The 22,896-nt window shown below is 29.6% G+C and overlaps 1 protein-coding gene across 1 annotated transcript in view; it reads right to left on the bottom strand.

Annotated features, from left to right (window-relative positions):
* LOC132944645 (1,5-anhydro-D-fructose reductase-like) overlaps positions 1-22,896 on the bottom strand; it is a 49,323-nt gene that overhangs the window by 17,691 nt on the left and 8,736 nt on the right. The gene's annotated exons all lie outside the window — the stretch shown is intronic.

The following is a 22,896-nucleotide window of genomic DNA, read 5'->3' as shown; positions in this document are numbered from 1 at the left end:
TAACGTGTGTTTTATTTTTTAATAATAGTAATAATACTAATATTATTTGTCATCATTTATAGTAATGTACTAATATCTTTTTACCAAATTATATAATTTACTAAGTAGTTACCTATCGATTAGTTGGTATAGGTAGGTATTTAGTATTTACCTCAGTTATAAAAATTGAACTTTAAAGGCTTATCTTCGTGGAGAATCATTTTCATTATAACGCACAGTGACCCACACGACACCTAATGTGCAGCAGAGTGGTAGCCACTTACCCACCTTTTTATTAATTTAAAATTTTAAGCAGCGCGAAGTATGTATTGATTTTACTATGATGTGTGTTTGTGATAGAATTTTTAATTTTTATGTTGAACCTTTCAAAACATTTTAAAAATGCTAAGATTTAAATATTTATGTGTTGAATAACAATTTTCAGTGTTGTAAATCAAAAATATTTTTCGTGAAGATTTGAAACTTTGTATGTATATTATTATATTATTTTATACACACAAAGATATTTTCAAATTTAATGTTTTTGGCAGTTATATTTGTCTACATTAATATTAAAAATAATTCCTTTTATAAGTATAGCAGTATAATATTATATTTACCTAGTAATATAGGCTGACGGATCATGTTCGCTCAAAATCGTTTTTCGTTTGCACTGATTTACCATTGAGTTTGAAGCTAACACATACATAACAGGGACTTACACTTTTTTTCAGATTATCGTGAAAAGTGCCCACTGGGAATTTATTACTTTTGACCGCCCAAAGTGCCAACTAGATCCAATTTGCTCCCGGAATTCACCATCCTGTGGTATAAGGTGTGTACAGAAGATGTATAAAATTATCTACAATCGCTATGGGGTAAACGTATGGGGTGGGTAAGCATTGTGTTTATAGGTTATAATAAAGCACGTAAAGTGCTCGCAGTCGTCACGACGTCGGTCAAGAGCTTCGGTCACAGACACCGTTATTATAATGGCGAAAACTTACCATCGTACACTACAAATATAATACTATGATTATAATAATATACCAAACGTTATTATACTCATTAGTGGAGAATATATTTTCAAGTGTTCGCTATTGTAATTTAAATTGTTTACAAGTATAATATACCGGGAGTGGGAAATGTGAGGCTATTGTCGTGGATACGCATACCTATCATAATTATATAGTTATATAGACATAACCAAAATGTATTAGATTTACATTAAAATATTAGTAGGTACCTACATTATTATTAATTATGTATGCAAACATTGTTTTAAACCGACTTGAGACTAGGTACCCATGCATTTAATAACAATAAGCCATCATCATCATCAAATTATTTAATTATTGTTATATTGTATTATATCATTAATAGATAAAACACGATTCTTTTATCAAAAAAAAAAAATATAATAAAATAATATGTAATTACATATTATAATAGCAGTCTGTACAAAAATCATCTCGGGCAAATTTAAATAATACTCGTGTGTGTGTCACATGAATGCGCTTCTTCTACAATAATATGAGAATGTGGCAGATAATATAGGAATAAGCTCCCGAAAATAAAAACCACCACTTTAAAAACGAGTTACCTCGCGTGAATAAATAATACATCGAATGTAAATGGAATTTAATAATAGGGCCATGGTAAATTCGTCGTGTTCTATTGTCACGCAAACACGTGACGTTCTACGACAATGACGACGACTTTAATGGCTTGCCAGTTGTCGCCACGGCCGCGGTGAACCAGACAGATGGCAGCTCAGTCCCTATCACGACTCAGCTCGATCTATACAATTTAGTATGATACCTGCAACACCGTGCACCGTGTACGTCAGCAGTAATGACTTACACTTTGATACTTTTTATTTTTATTTCCATTTCTGAGTGGATATTTTTTGCTGCTCTGGTCATCGTATCGTTCACATGTCTATAGAACAAGGCTGACACAAAATTCATCGACTTTGAGTTATGACTGCTTTTGAATAGTAAACAAATGCTCTATAAAATGTTTTATCAAGCCAATAAAAAATCATGATGATTGCTAAACATGTATATGCTAAATATTCAGTATTGAATTATTTAATTTTTAGCTAATTTTCAAAGCAAAAGATCCATTATAATAGTCACTTCATGGCAGTATACTTCTTTTAATATATCCAATTAATCACTGTAGTCCAAATTCAAGACTGCCTCATTTCGATTTGTGGTGTTCTTGTACTAAATAAAAATTAACTATCGTGTGATATGTTGAGTGCTAACCAGCAATATTTAGAGTTGTGGCGGTTTTGAATTTTATAATTTTTGATATTGAGCCACAATATAAAATTCAATACTGTCATATTTTACTAAACAGCTGTCTTAATATTAATTTCTGTATGCAATACAGCCACATCTCAAAATATGGCAGTCCTGCATTTACTTAAAAAATTGTAAAAGGCCACAAGTCTAACTTTTCAGGTTTAATAGAGTATTTTATAATATTTGAAAAAGTCATATTGTAAAGAGTAAAGACGTATGTGTTGCAAGTATTTAAGATTTTAGTTTCGAACGCATAGGTAAAGGACTCTTTAAAATATCTAAGATTCAAACTCCAAATACCTTTTTTTTTTATCAAAAATATACATTTTGAGTTGTGGCAGTCTTGTTCTAAAAGTGATTATTTTTTCATTGTGCGACCAACGTTAAAATAATAATATGACACTTCACACGATTTTGGTCTAATAATAACCAAATATTATAGGATATACGCAGACATGATCAGCTTCGACGATTTGAAAACCACCAAACTGCAACGCGTAAAAATCGGATTTATATTTGAAGGCGTCCAATACCTACTTATACGCATCCTTCTTAACAGCAGTCCAATATCATGTACGTTCTAATCCAAATGACGCGCTTAAAGTAACAAAACGTTTGCGGATTTCGTTAAAAACTGGCGTGCAGTAAATTTTGCAAGGTTTTTTTTATTTTCGTTTCAAATTTCTGTTAAAAGTACTAATGGGAAATTTCGAAAAAAAAATGTGAATCGTTCTCTCTATTGTACGTATTGGTAGGTGGTACTATTAGGTATTTTCAATCCATATACTCAGACAGATAAGGCTTTATTCGTGCGTTAAAGTATTGTATCTCTCTTTGTATAACCCGATGGTCACATACCTATTATACAATAAAAAATATAAAGGAATATGAAAAAAATAAAAACTCCCATAATTATTGTAAAATCAATACATTCCTCGCTTTGCCCCGAATCTACAAAAGACAATAAATTATTCACCTATAGTCGTGAGCTCGTATTAAGTCGGTTTTTGAAGTTTTTTTTTTTTTTCGTTAGAAGTAAATGACATATTTTTACTCAACCGTCATAAGGCGGTTTACGGGCACACGCATATTTTGCTCATTAAATTACAAACTTAAATTGTCCCTGACGCAATGTAAAAATTATGCGTATTTATAGCAATTGCGACAACTATATTACATGTATATGAGACGCACGTTTTCATTCCAATTAGATACCGCATTCATTAGTTTTTATTATTATTATTATTATTATTTTTTTTTTTTTTTAACTAACGATTTTAGTAAATACGTATAGCGATTAGTACTTAGTAGACAGTCCACGTTGAAACATAATTTCGTGTTCAAACTTTTAAGCTCATATACGGTTTATGCGGAATGTTTTGTACATTTTTCACCATCCGTGCGTTGCTGATTGCATTTTTCGTTTTTTATTTATTTTTTTTTGTTTTAACACAATACTTATTTCAAACGCAAAATTTGTAGTCATCAAATTTTTACGCATTTCATTTAAACATTTTGTAGAGAACGTAAAGGTATATTTATTTATTTTTTTATAATATAATAGAGTTTTGTAAGTCGATGAAGTTGATGAAGTTACACTATGTCAGTAAACTTTGATTAATATTTTAAACATGTACCTATTGGCCATTCTTATAATGCATGTGTATAATTTAATTAATAATTTTTGATCATATATTTAATATTTTGACTTTTAGTTAATTGAAAATCTTTGAGATTAAACATTCTACCGTTAATATTTTTAAGCAAACAAAACTGTGGAATAGCAACTACGTACAATGTTTTCGTTTGATTAATAGTTTATAAACTAAATATATATTTTACTTGGGAGCAATGTATTTTTAATATTAAAAATCGTATCCAATATCCATATAAATGTCGGTACCTGAAGATTTAACTGGGTAGTCGTTTAAAATATAGTTGGATTTCTAGCACGTGTGGTTCAAATGAATATACTACTTTATAAGTTAATTATTTATTAAAACATCAATTTCAACAATATTGTTAATTGTTATAAAAGCATTTATAACAGAACACAAATTAAATAACAAAATTACGTTTGATTTCAAAAATTGATTCAAATACAATTACTGTGTTTTAACTTCAAACTATATTACTTATTATACTATTATGAATTACAAAAAAACTAAAAATTAAATATTTCCACTGATATAGATAACCGCTATTATACAATTATCATAATATAATTTATTATAATTTCTGTTGAATTTTGAACTAAGTGAATATATTGGTAGGTGCCTCCTATGCCTTCTTATTCTATTTCATAAAATAATAATTTAGTCAAAATATTTAAAAACAATTTTTTTCTTGTAGGTACATAACAAGTGATAATATTATATAGTTGGGTACCCATAAAATTTCGTTGCTCACGATAAACGAAAATTAATACGTATTCATCTGGGCTTATATAACACTATTGAGTATACTTGAGAGGTACTGGAGTGATCTATACTCAATTATAAAATACCTACCATAGACGTCAACAGTTGAGATTATCTAACGAATTTGTTGATAGGTAAGTGGATAGACAGTTGGAGTACCTAACTATTGTCAAAGTTTGGTCAGACTTAATAACCTACTTATATAGTTGATTCTAGAAATTCGTTTAGTTTTGGTTGGAAAATTGTATAGGTACCAAAATGTAAAAACACAGCCTTGTAACAAAAACATTAGTGTGTAGCCCGTGATGACGTCTTGTGACTGACAGTACTTACCCGGGAAGTTGTGTGACAGTGGGTGTCAAGCAGGGGTAGATAGGCCCATAGGGAAAAATATATTTTCCCTATGGGCCCCCCGTCTATGTTTATGTCGGGGGGCCCACTCGAGTCTACACATTGTTTTTTTGCAGAATAAAATATTCACCAAGTAGGAATAGTTTAAATTTAATACTATTCATTTTTTATATAAATTATTATTACTTTCTGTTATTTTTAACAATATAATAATACCACGACAAGTCAAGAATTTACTTACGGATCTTTAACATAATATTTAAAATTTTTATCGTTAATCGAAGACCGAAATATCTTCGTATGTTATTCCCTGTGCAGATATTTAGTACGGAATTTGTACGACCTTACGCGAAATTTTTCAAAAATCCCTTACAACCGAAAAAAGCATTTTACTTATAGATATGCCATTTCCCCAGCCCCCCACTAAATTATAGATTGATTATCTAATGTGAGCGAAGCGACCAACCTTTTTTTCAGTTGAGGGGCCCTTTTAAATATTTCCCTGTAACATAAATAGTACCTATCCACCCCTGGTATCAAGAATGGACTCGCGGAGTACTACCTGGCAATACGAGCCTCACTCTATATCGTACCCCTTCTCTACTTTCCCTTACCCTACTTCTCTTTCTAAGAGCTGTCCTGTTCATTAGTTTATAGGTCTATGCTCTCTATACTATATACTGGTTATAGACTTATAATTTTTCGGACAACTGCTTCCAATCCGTTCAAAACACTGTGCTCCTAACTGTGTCGCTAGTTTTTCAAAACTTAAAATAAAAATAAAATAAAATAAATAAAAATAAAACTTAAACGTTGTTGAATCATTAAATTTTCAAAAACGCATATTTTTCCTTGCGGCTGATTAAAAAAATTATCTCTTTCCAATTTGACTGTAAGTATAGCACTCCACAAAATTGCTATTTAGTAATTTAAAAAGAACATCATCATTGTATATTCATGCCAAATAATTATTAAGATGAAAATCAAATTGTTCATTGGATAAATGTATAAAACTAGGACTGTATAAATTTGTCCCAAGTCAGAGTGTAGGAAGGCAATCATTTTTGGATGGTCTTTCGTGCAGTGGTAGACGGTTTCTGAAATACTTTCTTGTAAACTAATACAAATGTTAAAAAGTACTTAATCAGTAAAGTTTGTTTAGATGGCGTTAACATTCAATTAATGTTTATGTAGTAGAAATGATAATTTTATTTTTAATTACATTAAATAATTATTGTAGTGACAGTGATCATTCTTGTAAAATGTTAAGTGTCTCAATCACTTAAACTATAAACGTTCATGGAACAGTTAGATTTTAACTGCTACTGCGATGTAAAAAAACAAATAACAACTGACTAAATCCTGCAGTAAATCTAAAGGGATTTTCGTGTCAAATTCATTATTCCAATCTTGAAAATTTTCATTTAGTCTTAAACTAAGAAATTTTGTTCGTTCACTTAATAATACTGGCGTCTGGCAGCGATCTATACACAGCACTATGATAATTAAATTGAGCATTATACTTAACTGTTATTATAATTTTTAAAATATACATTGTTTTAGTTATTTTTATAAATATTTATGTTAAATTAATAATTATTATTATGATAGTAACTAATCTTAAAAAAATGAATGCAGTATTTAAGCTATTATTGATGTTTGTTAATACTTAGTGTTTATGATTTTTATTTTTTCATAAATATGTACGCACATTTAATTTTACTAATTCAAATGTAGCATTTTAATACGACACACCTAATATAGATGTTTATTTTATGAAATGGATAAATACTCAAAAGTGTGATGCAGAAATAATTATTAAATAAATCATGGCCATTGATAAAAATGTTTTGTGGAGATAATTGGATATCTCATTTTAGCATTTGTTTTTCATTAGTTAATAAATTGACTGGTGTTAAATAATTGATCAGCCGATTTTGGAAAACAGTGTTTTGAGGAGTTATTTCCATATACAAACCCAAGGGATCGAAGCCCTCGTCATATGTCAATGTGTATAAGCTATAAGTATACTATTGTTAAATATTATATGTTTACGATTCATGAATATACTATTAAGGCAAGGTAGAAGGGTGTCATAATGTTTTAAAATGGTTTATAGAAAATAGATAATTACAGCCGCGTCAATCAGTCTAGAACTAAATAGTTTCTCTACGTAGAAATTTAAACTAAAACAATCCCGAGATATTTGGACTTAAACCACCATTGCAACTTAAAAAAATAAAAAAACGTCTAAATCCTTTAATAAATCTTGAAAGCTTTCTGTCCAACAAATCTAGGTTGTTTATATACTTTAGGGTTTCAACAAAAATAATGGGCAATTTATTTGTAGGAAAATTCTGTAATAATTTTTGCGAGTAGAAAATCTAATAGAAATTTAAATAAATGTTTAAAAAAAAAAGTTTTTATATACTTAAATTATTTTTAAATTACGTAGTATATTATTTATTCGCTTTATTAAATAATATTATTTTTATACAAAATTGTATCAACCGACCGGCTTTAAAATCGTAAGTCTTACTAATTATTATCGTTGGAATATCAGAACTCAAAAGTGACAACGAATAACATAATACGATGAAACTGTTGACAGGACATATTATATGTAGGTGTAAAAACTAAAAGCACAGTAGAGTATGACCTGTCGATGGAATAATGTTGTGGGTGTAACTGAAAATTCAAATATATTTCAAACAATCACTTCAGAAAACTACAACCATAAGGACTTTGGCTTTTGTTGTACATTTGAACAACTAACCACAAATAAAATATTGTTTCTTTTATTTAAAAAAAATCCTAAAGAAACGCGCGGTGTTCAACCGTTTAGACAATATTTTTTTTCACATTATTTTTCTGTGACAAATGGGGCAATCTTACGTATAATTAACAAAAAAAAATATTCGGTTTTCGTGAGGCAAAACGAAATTCACGCGTGAGCCACGTTATATCAAAATAATATAGGGGTTGAGGTAGAAGCTAAGAATATCATCCAAGGAATATATTGAAGTAATTTTATTGAAATCGGCCAAGTAGTTTCCGAGATACGCGAGTGCAAACATTACAAACTCTTCAGCTACCGTTACAATATTAGTAAAGACAACAAAAAAACAAAATTAATAATGAACAAAAACCCGGTATATCATACGTTAAACGATAAACAAATAATGAAATCACTCCTCAAAAAGTAACGAAATAATAAATGTACACGCACACACACACGCCTAATATACATATACGATACGAACTATAAGAAAATATATCCCATTGGCGGAAATACATATATACATCGAAGCACGCATTACAATCTCGTAAGTCTTCCGGTGCGACTCGTGCGCACTCGAAACGTAATAAATATTATATATATATATTATACGTATATACACGCGTACAGCAATATCAACGTCTTCTTTGTATATACAGTATTACAGTAACGTCGTAATATAATAGGCGCGGCACACGTTCACCCCTTCTCACTCCCTCGACTCCAGCCAGTCAACTCTCTTCACCCACCCGGGGCACAGACCGGATGTTGTACGGCGTTCGCTATTAATCGGACGTGTGTGTGTGTGTGTGAGCGCGAAAATATTTCCCGTTCAGCCGTTCGTGATTTCATACAATATATGATATAATATCACTATTATGTCTTAAAGCTTACACTGTCACATTATTATCATGCGATACAGGGTGATGTTTTTCAACGTCGCGTTCTAAATCGGATATGACACCGCGGCCGAGCAGACACGTCCTGGTTCGTTTTTCTCCACCGTCGAGGCGACTTAATCGTACACGATCGTTTGTTATATTTTGTGATGTGCATTTCGAGTTGTTGAGTTTACGCTAGTGGGTCTTATGGCTGCGATTGCAGAAGTAACTGTTGGAATAATACGCCTCGACAATTAATTGTAGTTGCACACTATAATAATATTACATTGTACTGTCTATAGCCTGCTCACCGATTACAATAGTGTGCTAAAATATGCTTATTGTGGCGATGAGTAATTATTATGAATAAAAAAATACGTTCGTTCAGTATTTGATAATTGTACACATTATATTATGAGTAAAATGTGTTTTATTTAAAAATTAAAAAATATATGTAAAAAACGTGATAAAGACTTAGAAATCTTACAAAAAAGTAATGCTATGATTAATATGGATAGTATTTTACATCAACACCTACATAATATTGGTATAAAAACATAATTTTTAAAAATCATTGCACTGACGTACTGAAGCCGGTTGTTTATTTCTTATAAAAATATATAAATGCATTACCCTGTATAAATATCGCATAACTTTGTTTATTATATGATATAGTATATACTATCATAGTCACCATAATTCATTCCGGGAACGGGTGTGAAATTGTAAGTGCAGTAAGTTGGAGGGGTTGGTTTGGAAAAAGCCAAGGCAACAATAATAAAAATAAAAAATTGGTACTTTAAAAATTCAAGTTTTCTACACAAATCGTATGTATTATATTGTGTAAAATGTACCTATGCCATTCATATGCAGCTAAATGCTTTGGTCCTACACGATATCAGAATTATTAATATTTTTACTTATAATTTCACGACGTTTATAATTATGTGATAACATTTAACAATATACAAAGTAGGTTTCAGTATCGATTTGAACTGAATATTAGGTATATTGAAATATCGGATTTCGATTGGTCGGTTGCTTTATATATTCTTTTAATCAATTATCGTAGTTGAGATTAATGAAATTTTAAAATCACGATAATACGTTATAAATACATTGAATGAGAAAATATGCAGTAGTATGGTATATCAGGTTAAATGTTGCAACCTTGTACAACATCGTTTCTCAACCTGTGGTACGCGGAAAGCTCGTAAGTGGTACGCCAAGAAAATGAACCTTTATAAAAAAAAAAATGGAATGGATCAATATCACAATAAATATTATTTGGTTTATTTGATATTAATAATAATACAAATAACAATATTGTACTTATTTCATTTTCTTTGTATGCATAAATGCTTATATTATGACAATTTTGTAGTTCCTAATAAAAAAATGTCCATACATGTAAAATAACGTATTCATTTTTGATATGCAAATAAAAAACGTTATTTGGTCAAGTGGTATGAAAACTGTGTAGGTGGTACGCGTATATAAAAAGGTTGAGAACAGCTGTTGTATAATATAAGTTCATTACCCGTGATAAGTACCACGCAAACTATAATAATATACTATCATAATATTACCTATATATTTTATATTCTGATATTGATAAGACATCATACTCATATATAAAACATAGGTATATTATATATTTGTAGATATAGACATATAGGGACTTGTATAACATTTGCGTGTTTTTTTTCTCGAATAGTTTAATATATTAGCATGGCAAAATAAAAATTCTATATGACGTATGGAATAAGAGTTAATAAAATAATTAATTAATCCAAAAATTGTATTTTGTATATTTTAAGATTTGGCTTATTACAGCCTATATTTACGAATTATCTAATTTATAATTAGTGCTTTTCATTTCCACTTCCTTTAACTATTTTGCAAAAGAAAAAAAAAATCATAAAAATTAAAATTCCTCTATTTTACTTTATTTTACTAACATTGTGTAAATATCGTGTGCTCGCCTTGGAAACGCTTCTCGCACCATAAATGACAATGTATAACATATTATATTGACTTCTTCAGATTTTGTTTTCATTAAATGATCGAATGTCATTGATATGGAAACCAAATTATAATAAATATACAAAAAGAGAAACAGAGAAAAATAAATCTAAAATAGCGATATCAATAATTCAGTTGACACTGGCTTGTTATAATGCGCGGACATACTTGGTATTTTTGTTTAGTAGATATTTGGTAATTAGTCGACGATGCATATATTTATATGTGTGTGTTTTTTAGAGCTTTAATAATAGTAATAATAATAAACAAACCCCCTAAGCCTATAATTATTATAATGTACCTATAACCCGTATGCCTATAATGAAACGTGCGAATAACCGCGATAACGATACCGCAATATAACCATACGCTGTAAAATAATCTAGTGTGATAATAAATACGAGTGCACATTTATAGGTATTATTATGTATTTGTTTGTGAACTTAAAACAATCCGGCGTGATTATATCTATCCGTACACGCGTGTCTGGTTTAATTAATCTAACGAGAACTATTATATTATTAGTGTCGCGTTTTGACGACTATTATACGCAATATGTGATTTCGCGTGTCGGACAATCGAAGCAATAAGCTAATTGAAAATAGTGTTGTGTATGTTATTAATAATAATAATAATAATAATATGTTCCGATGTATTTCTGAACGCCATCGCACAAAACCTACACTGGCCAACTGTTGAAATGCGTTGTCCTATTTTTTTTGTTTTTGTTTCCGCTTATAGTCGGTTCCTCGTAAGTATATACATATATATATTATATAGGCTCGCGTAAGTCTCATCGCGCGCCAGAGACCGCTTCAAAACGACAATAACATAATTGTTTGTAAAACATTTGATAAAGTTTAAATTCCCGACGGTTCGACAAAGTCGGCGGCGATACATTAAGAAACTCTTAGTGAATTCTCGAGCACTCGTTGCCGTCGCTTTATATATACATTATATATGTATGACTGTAGTAGAATGTATATCCACGATGATGATGGTGGTTCAGTGCTCTACGGTTAAAATGTATTATTATTTTTAATTAAATAAATACCGAAGTCCGGAGTTGCTGGACTGGTGGAAAATGCTGCCGGTTACACAGTAGTTGATACTCGGTCTGTCTATTTAGCTAAAAGGGAATTCACGTTGCTCCCGTTTCCGTATACACTTATCACAGTACCTATCGCAGTCACTAAACAGTCATTTATTTTCACTCGCAGTAGAGATCAAATATACTTTTTTTTCCTTTAATCCACGAGATAAGATAACCACAGCAACCGTACGTTTACTTTCATTACTTATACGGTATGATGGCAATGCAACCGCAAAGTCGTTATATTATAATATGGAGTCATAATATAATATTATTTTCTAGCAAAATAATAATAATAATATAAAACTAGATTACCTGTATTCAAACGATTTCATTATAAAATTGCATAAATAATTTATTTTTGTGTTTTTTTCGATGTAATATAATATTAAGAATAAGACGTACTCGGTGAATATTTCTTATTGTTTAATCATCTTGGTCAGGACGATATATTATACGTGCTCGGAATTTTACAAGAAAATAGCCAATAATTATTTTGTAAGGACCCGCGGTATTATAAATATCAGACGGACTGCTAGAGTACACCGAGGGCTGTCTCAAAAAAATATACTGGAGTTGAAATATCAATGATGTATAAAGTTTGCTTTTGAAAGAAACGTTCGGCATTAATGGTTTTTATATTTTATTCAACTTTCAATCTCGAACAATTTATAACAATAGGAACTCACAAAAATTAAAAAAATATATCGATACATATTTTAAACAGGAAAATTCTAATAAATCAATTTTATATCGCATTTAGTTCAAACATAGTGTATGAGTAATATGAGTTGTAAACAAATCATTAAACGGAACAATGGGCTTCAAACATTGTCGAACAACGATATAAGTGACAGGCATCATAAAAATATTGAAATATGTTACATCGAAAATCGAGATGGTAGTGTTGTTGACAGAGTATAGTGAAATTAGTCAATCGGTTAAGGAAAGTTTTATATACTTATATAAAAAGAAATGTTCCCGATGCCTTTTAATAACATTTCTGAAAACTTTTTGATTCTAGACCGATTTCCGTATATAAAGTTCACCGGCAATAATAACGACCAATCCCAATATACACGAACACAAAATTATGGAGTTAAAAATTGAATATTTATTTATTAGTCGTATGTGTAGGTACCTATATATTGTCGTAATGAAAAAAAATTCAAATAAAGATACACCTTGGTAAAATATATTATTAACACTTTTCTTAAGTTTGGTTTCACGTCTGTCTGTGATCAAATCTTGCGCGCTCGATTTGAGGCACTTTTTGAAGATGAAAAATTCTGAAAATTGGTATAGACCTTGGTCTTGGATGACAATACAATAATCCGTTGTCATTTTGGGACATGGACCAAAAAAAAAAAAAAGGATTGTCCCCACGACGTCGCCGTAATATCTCTCGCAGATATTGAACTTTCTCTCTTCCCCAAAAAAAACCGCAACCTCTTACGAAGCAAGTATAGGCGTGTCCTATCCATTATTATAATATCTATGGTAACAACGGTAATTATTACCAAATAACTTTATACCGGTATTCTGATATAGGTACCGAAAACATATTTCTTAAACGTTTAATAAAAATATTTACTTTCAACTAAAAAGTAGAAAATAAAAAATAAAAAAAAAATTTTAAAAACACACTTTTCCATAAAAACATTTAAAAAAAAATTTTAAAAATTGCACTAAAAAGACAAAAATAATTCTCTGTACTTAAAAATAATGAAAAATTTATTGATGAAAAATTTAAAAGTGTGTGGTGCTCATACTGCACTTGACATATATTCCCAGTCACTATCTTATAAACATGATTGAACAAAGAAGTGTATGTGAGACTTTCCTTGGCTTTTAAATTTTTCATCAGTAAATTTTTCATTATTTTGCTCTTATACTTGACATATACTGCCAGTCACTATCTTATAAACAGGATTGAACAAAGAAGTGTATGTGAGACTTAGCTCGGCTTTTAATGTTTTGTATGATGCACCACACACTTTTAAATTTTTCATCAATAAATTTTTCATTATTTTTAAGTACAGAGAATTATTTTTGTCTTTTTAGTGCAATTTTAAAATTTTTTTTTAAATGTTTTTATGGAAAAGTGTGTTTTTAAAATTTTTTTTTTTATTTTTTATTTTTATTTTTAAACATAAACTACCTTTTCATTTTGTATACAGGTTTATTAAATTGTATTTAAACATTTATAACACATAATGTGTCTATTATAATATAAAAGTTTAGCGCCGTATAGAAAGCGAAGGCGCACTGAGATTTTTCGAATTTTTTAATGGACAATTTCGTTGAAACCACTCAAAACCTGAGCAAATAATTTATCGATTGACTTATTTTGAAATAACACAATTTTGTTTATTTTTTCAAGTGTCTATTGGTAAACACAAGTAGTTTATTTATTTTTTGAATGCTGGATAATGATAGCCCCGCAGTAGACTGCAGTGGACTGAAAATTGTAATTATATTCAATTTGTTATACTAAGTTTTACAAATATTAATAACAATAATAATTAATAAGCGCAATTAGATTCACAAACTATAAATAATGTTTAAAAATTATTATACATTTGTATATAAATTCACTTGAAATATTATTTATTTATTATTATGTAGATACACAATGTAGAAAAAAAATCTACTTAACGTAAATGATTAAGTATTTTTTTTTTATTATTTATGAGTTATTACATTTCAATACTAAATTATGCGTAATGACCTATTTTTAATATTTGTATGTTGTTGTTTTTGGTTTGTTCAATGAAACATGACAACTATAATAAAAATGTTTTAAAATACTTACCATAATTGTACAATATTAAAAATAATTGAAAAACATATTACTTATTTAAATTACCATGCTGCAATTAATAATTATTGATATTGTTATTAATATATTGATAAACTGAAGTGTACAAAGAGATACCAATATTGTAGCATAAACTATAAGCAACGATGATGATATAGATATAATGTAGAGTTCGATATTATTATATATTTATTTTAAGCGATCGTTAGATATTTACAATGCTTCTATATAGACAAATTTGTCCCGTCATGTACAAATTACTATTATGTTAAAAACTATATTTTAAAGATTTACTATCGATATTAACTCCAGTTTGAATGTTTAAATGGGATTACAAGATACGTTATTTACTATTGAAAGTAGAACATATTATTATATTTATACATACATTAGAATTTACATTAGATAAAGTGCATCGAGAAATGCACTTTCCTCTATTTACGTTGGTCCATAGTGTAATAGGTACCTAGTATTAATGTATTATACGATTTGTATACTCGTGAGTAACGTTTAACAAAATAATTTACAATTTCTTGTTCCTTATGCACCTATTATACACCCAAGTACGTTAATACATTTCGTGATACTGTGATAGTCTAATAGTACTAAATAAGTCACACATATCTATGACACATTGACACATAAATATCATTTTGGATGTTGTAATAGACATTAAGGCAATAAAGGTCAAAATGTTCATGGTTTTATTCATAATTTATATTTACTGGTCTTAATATTTTTATAAAATCTTTTGACCCTGACGACAGTAAAGAGCAAACAATTTGTAAGATGTACAGTATCCATACATGTTGGAGAAAAGTTGTAATATTATATACTGCATGTAAATTTAACAAAAAATCTTTGATTTTTATAGACTATATTATATTATAGTGAATATTTTTGTTTAAAAATCATTCCATTTAGTTGTTACTTTCACATTTTTCCAATTTTGATGAGAATGTTTTTAATTTGTTTTCTGTACATATATTAGGATCGGTTTCAAATATTTTTAAGGACATAATAAGTTAATTTGGAATTTGTTAATAACGAAACAATAACGTAAATATATCCATTTTAATGCCGTGGAAAATCGTATGATTATACCTGTACATTAAGTTTTTACTTAAAATATTAAGCTCATTTAATTTATTTATTTGCATTACACACACACACACATATAAAACTCTAAACTCTAGAGAATCCAAAACATACGGATAGGTACAGTGCTGAATACTACTAAATATCGTTATTTTCTGCTGGATTATTCGCATAAATATAATTCGCGTCTACAATATTATAAAGAATAAAACCCTCAGGGATCAACATACACGTGACCGTTTTCCAAGTGGACAAAACACGGATTATAGTATAATATTATTATCCATTTTTAATTTTTTTTTTTATCATCATTGTTCACAATTAAAATACGAAAACTTCATATCAAGTATATCCGTTGTTGTGCCTCGCGCCGCGCCGTACGGTACGAATATATAAGCGAATAATTTATTTTTCACGTTTTTACAGTTTTGGATATTATTATTAATGTTAGGATAATAACGTACTATACAAAGTTGGGCGCGCGCCATTGTGATTTTCATAACAAAGTGGCGATGGTGAGCCAAATAGAGTTCCAAACAATTTCATGAATTAAAACCATATACGGAATAACCATATGTACCACGTACGACTCCGAATCTCGGTCTGCAGTAGCAGGATATATAATAATATTATATTATACATAAACGCATACATACACACGTATTATAAATTTATAATGTAGTATAGTTACACTTTGCAATGTGTTTTTACAAACTTTGTTCAGTGTGTTGTTTTATTATATAACGCAGCGGTATAGTATAGCGTATACATATATATATATCGCATAGTTATATATAATAGACAGTAGACACATCTATATTATTAAATATATCGTATGCGTGTGTGTTTATACTCGACATAATAAATATTTCGTTTGCATAATTATTATGGCACGGTGTGCTATATGAGACTGACGCACCAAGAATAAACTACTATACGGTATATATGGTATGTAATAATAATACGTATATATTGGTGAACTGTGAAAACCATATAAATCTATATAATGTCATAACGATGTGTTGTCCGAGTGTATAGAAAATTATAACATATAATATATACTAATCGTGCTGCAGCAATACGTCTAAAGTTTCTTAGAGTGAACTTTTTTACGTATTGATTTCGTAAGTTTTGAAAAAAAATCGAGCATATTATGTATTCTTGATATTATTAAATAGCTACAATATGCAACTTTCGAGGAACCTTGTACTAAGTTTTCATGCATTTTAACCGAGCACAAACATTTTTTCAAGGATTGTTGAAAAACAATTTGGAAATCATAAAATGCTTATAAATACCTTAAAATTACTTTAAATATAAATTCATTTTCATTGTGTATTATGATTTTAGTAATAGTGAAATGTTTGAAGTTAGTTTCTATGAATGATATTTTTTGAATTACAACATAATAACAAAAATAATCGGACTAGAAATAGTTGTATCGTGAGTATATTCTAATTTCATCAATATTTGAACTTCGAACGCTCATAAAATATGTATTATGTAATTTAAAGTATACTTCAATCATACGTTCTTGAATTTTTTTAAGAAATACCAAAAGCATCCTAAAAATATTGTATTTAAACGATTTCCTTTATATCTTTCCACTCACTGTCATATAACCTCGATAGAGCTTCATCCAAAGGCGTATCTTATGATCAAAAATTTCAAAAAATTTGCTTTTTTTAAAAACGTTTATGAAAATGTTGCAATTCATCGATATTAATGATACCACGCATCTAATTGTTGATATTCCACACCTATAACAGTAATGAAGATTCAGTGAATGTATTACCTGATGTGGTGCGTTCTAAAACTGCACAGACACGACCCAATACCGCACAAGATGCATAGCCAAATAATGCGCACAAAAATGGCACTAATTTGTCAAATAAAAGAAAAAAAATTCTTAATAAAATAAATAGTGATGCAATTTTACCTTCATGAAATAAACGGCATGACGTAGTTTTACATAGACGATTTAAAGTTTTATATTATTATATTTATACTGTGGTTATTGTTCATAAGTCGATCAAGGTTGTGTAAATGCCCGATAAAGTGATACCTGGACTGATTATCTCTAATTGACAATAATTCATTAAACGTTGTGTTGGACCATGGTATAAGTTAAATATATACGTCCGTGATTTGTACCGTGTGGTAATATCAAAATCTGTGTGCGGTATTGTCCCGTGCGTTTTTCGGGGTCATTTGTGCGGTTTATGAGCGACGCCCACCTTCTAATAAATATCTGACAACTTATATTTTTAAAATTATTAAACGAGTTTAAAAATGGAAAAATATAATATTATATAATTAATTTTAATTTCAACTCATATATCTATGATTATTGTTTAATTATTTAAATTTTAAGGGAAATGAGTTATATTATATTAGCCTAATAATGATGTGTTTTATAATTTTTTTTTTTATCTGTAGTCATTGAAACTCTCACTAATTATTTATAAAAGCTATATGCAAATAGGGTTAAGTTTTGGCAACATGTAGGGTTAGATTAGGCTTTTTGGGGGGTTAATGCGTATCTACATTTCATTAATATGATGTATAATATATTATATTAGAAGGGTATAAAATATAAGTACAAAAGTATCAAACAATTACTAGATTTATATAGATTTAAAATCAGATATCTTTTAAAGACTCGAATTTCTAAAAATACTATCATGATGAAACTTGTCGAAATAAACTATGAGAGATCCATGATCATTATATCTCAATATCGAGCATGCTTTTGTTTTTTTTTTATATTAAATATCTACAAAAAACTACCTTTTAACTTTTAAGTAAAATTATAGTATTATTTTAACATTTAAAAATATTTCTAATGAACTGTTACCTCTGTGTTATAGATAAAATGTATTTTTAGATATAATATTATAAGTAGGAGTATAGAAGGAAAAACGAATTAGAAATTATATGAAATGTCCGGGAAACAGCGTAATGTATATGTAAATTATGAGAAATACCATAAGCACCGTGCGGGAAAGAAGACGTTACACCTGTATTATTTATATTTAATAAACTATCGATTTATCAAAATATGTATTACGCAATAACAACATTTAAAAATGGGAACTCTCTATGTAAAACTACTTTTGAGCCAACATATTACAAATTATGAACTTAAATTCCACGTTTTAGATTCTGAGCGGAGCGATGAAAGTACTGATTTTACAATTCTGACGTGTGTTTTTATTTATTTAATTGTTTTTTTTTATATTTATTGTGTCTGTGTACACGACGAGTAGTCGAAACAATGCTTCGATTTTCAACTTCAGTATCTTTTCCCGTGGGATAATGAATCTAGTTGGTGTATTGGTGAGGAAGAAATTTAAAATTTCCAGTAGTTAATGTTGAGCTATTTAAAGACATATAAAGACATATTTTCGAATATTATTAGATTTTTTCAAAATTAATGTTGATAAAAAAAATTAATGTAATACAAGGTTCTTCATAAGTTTGTCTACCATTATCAAAAAATAAAATATTATTATAATTTAAAAATATTACTCGTGGGTGCTCAAAACTTTTAGTCAACTAAAGTATATTATTACGGATTGCCTATCAGGGTAGCTGGGTTGCACTTACTGCATCAAGTTACACCCAAAAGGAGTTGAATAATCATCATTTTTTTAAGAGAAGCAATTTTTTACGGCAACGAAGTGCACGAGTTCAACTACTAATAATATAAATATAATATAAAATATCCTTGACTGACAAACCGTCTCCACTCAGAATAGTATATAACATGATAGTATATCATTGAATTCGAATTTAACACCATCCTTTACAGTTCACTTGTAACTTATTGTACAGCAAAGTGACCCCCCCTCCCCCAATTACCCGAATTTATTAATATATTTTTTTGTTTTAAAATATAATTTGATCAGCATAGCAATACAATATATTTTGAATTTTCTATGATTATTGTACAACGATTAGGGAAACGCAGAACCCAGGACTTCTTTCTTTAAGTGCCAAAAATTCGAATATTCGGTTATTGGCATGTACGAATTTGTAATATCTTATGAAACGAGTTTTCGATACCGCACGGTAAGGCCAATAAAATAAACGTATACAGCATAGTAAATAGAATTAAAATAAGAAGATTATGAGTATTGTACAATAATATATAAATACTGATAGAGACATCAACTTTAACGGAACTTTCATAAAGTTTAATAAATTCAAAATAAAATTCCACATTAACGCTGTAGAGACATGAAAACGGTTTATCATAATATTTTCATCGCCACTGTATATAGCAATGTAGTTCGCAAATTACATTGTAAACTTTTTTAGTCAATTTGCTCCAATTCATATAAATATACGAATGCTTTGCACTTAATTACGAGCGTATTATGTCTGCTATTCTTTTCGTTTGCGCAATTCACTAATATATACGTCATATTATAATATTATTATTATTATTATTACCATTATTATAATATAATCGGCCATTACCGTCTAGTTACATAGGTACGTGTCATCGAGTTTTTGGAAAACGGCCAAAGAAAAACAACATTCAAAAAGTTGCTCAGATACATAATAAAATACTATACAATGTGTTACAGAAAGATTTGACGAAAAAAAAATGATGTTAGTTAAACGTATTACAAAAATTGTTAGAATTATATGATTAGTAAATAATTTAAGCAAATGTTAGCAAATTCCCAAAAAAAATATTTCGAAAAAAGTTATTATGTTTCAAATTTATTTAGTCAAAAAAATATTGATTATGTAAACAATTCTAAAAAACAAACTACTTGACTTGGATAAATGTTTTTACTTTTCTTGTAATCAGATTCACAAATTGGCTATTTTGAATATATCCAAAAAAATTTAAACCAAATTTTAATTTTTTATTTTTAGTGTTAAAAATAAAAATAATATTTTGTATAATATATGTGTAGCGCAAGTGACTATAAATTATAATATATAAAAAAAAAATTTTAATATCGATTAGAATAAAAGTTATTTCAAAAGTAAGTTCTATATCTATTACACCCTGTATACGCCTACCTATAATTATTATATTATAATATCGTGTAAAATTATGTTTACTGTGCACAGCGTGTAAATGACCAACTCTTGAGTACGAAGGTGAATAACATTTCGTCGGTCGCTCCTCTTTTTATTTTCCTAAACGTTCAATTCCTGCTGTTAATCGGGAATGGACGCGATATCGGAATAATGCTCAATGGCATTACAACTATTATAGTTTCGACTTAATAACAATAACGACAACAATAACACTAATACTGCGCTACAATACTGGCCGAGCACACTGCAGCAGCAGTGATATACTTTGTGTTTTAACTGCAATTATTTTTAACGCGCGATTAAGTTTAAATTAAAACGTCGCTCTTTTACGAGCACACGCACTTGTACGTGAAAAAAAAAAGACGGTCGGGTCCTCTGAATTTGCGTCGTACCTACAAATGCTGTTATTATAATAATATGGTCCGATGCGATTCCCAGGTGTATTCTCCGCGGATGCAATTCATTAACTTATTCGATCCCAATAGTAAGTCACACAATAAGTACCTACTGCGGTATACCAGCTACCTACCGCCGCGTACCGTTACCGGTTAATAATTCGATTCGAATATTTCAGACCGCTTACCGTTGTGTTTTTGTACCTACGTGCGACCACTATGTTATTATTATTTACTTATCCGTATCGGCGGTCCGACCGCGACCGAGGCGGTGTGGACCGAACCGCAACAATACGACAGTAATAATAATAATAATAATATAATTACAATAATATAATGATGATTACAGTTTGCAATAACGATTAAAAAAAAAACCCTTGTAAATACCTAAGTACGATTCCTAAATACGAATTTATTTTTTGCGATCCGTGCGCCGCGATTTAACGCTTTAGTCACGAATTACCCGTTTTTCTCCAACTATACAATACTACACGGGTACTGCACAGCTACTGTGGCAGATGCATTAAAAAAACCATAATATTGTTATATACCAATGGTGTAATTACCGGTGGTGGGGATTTTCGTGTCGTATCTCCCCCGTGACTATATTTTTTAACTTTGGCACACCAACAAATTGTATAATATGTACTCATTTAACACTATACCAAAGTATAATATTTGAAAGAAATAATTAAAAAAAACCAAATCGACTATTATAGCACAAGGTATACCTGTACTACATAACTTTGATAATATTATAACGTCGTAATAAACACAATTATTGCACAAATATATCATACTTATTATATTGTATCGAGGTACAAAAGTAAGCAGTTGGGTGATCGAATATTAATTTATCGCCGAGCGACGACACACTTCATCGATGTCATATCACAGAATTTATTCTGTGGTCATATTATAATGCATAACTATATTATTGTATGTGAATAATTAAATATTATGTAATATTATTTGTTTCCATGTACATTTTTATACATGTAACATTTCACAATCATGGTTGTATTGAGAGGTGCTCATGAGTCATGATACATACAACAAATTTTATTTGATTTTCAAAGTAGCAACTTTTCGAGCACCATTTCAACCGATTTTTACCAGAATATGAAATTACAGAAAATAAAATGATACAGTAATAAAAACCAAACTATCGTTGCAAAACCAATATAATACATTGCTCAATTTTCACATGGAATTTAAAAAAAAAATACGGAAAACTTGAAAAATGCTCTACTGAAAAATGCATAAATCATAACGTCATAGTTTCTCTTCTTCCTCGCTCCGCGCGATTATTATTTCGAGTGCGACCCCGAGGAGCAGCCAACTGTATCATTTTTTTTTTTTAAATATTATTCTGCTCCCATACGCTTTGACGGGCGGAGGGGGGGGGGGGGGGTAAATCCCGAACAGGTCTGCACATGCATACACACATTTACGCATGCGCGCACACACACGTTATTGTATATATTATTATATTTATATTTTACTGAGCGCGCTAAACGCATATTTTTCCCGTCGGCGTTTCGCCCAGACGACGCGCGTCAGCACGATACAATCTTCGGATATTGCGGGGAGCACGCGACGGCCGACCCTCGGCGGACCCAGGACCGACGGAGGCGCGGAAGTGGGGGTTGAAAAGAACGACCCCTAACCGACGCTC

The sequence above is a fragment of the Metopolophium dirhodum genome, chromosome 5, assembly GCF_019925205.1.
Source record: "Metopolophium dirhodum isolate CAU chromosome 5, ASM1992520v1, whole genome shotgun sequence".
Taxonomy (NCBI): Eukaryota; Metazoa; Arthropoda; class Insecta; order Hemiptera; family Aphididae; genus Metopolophium; species Metopolophium dirhodum.
The sequence above is the reverse complement of the archived record's forward strand: the minus strand, read 5'-3'. Positions and strand labels throughout refer to the sequence as shown.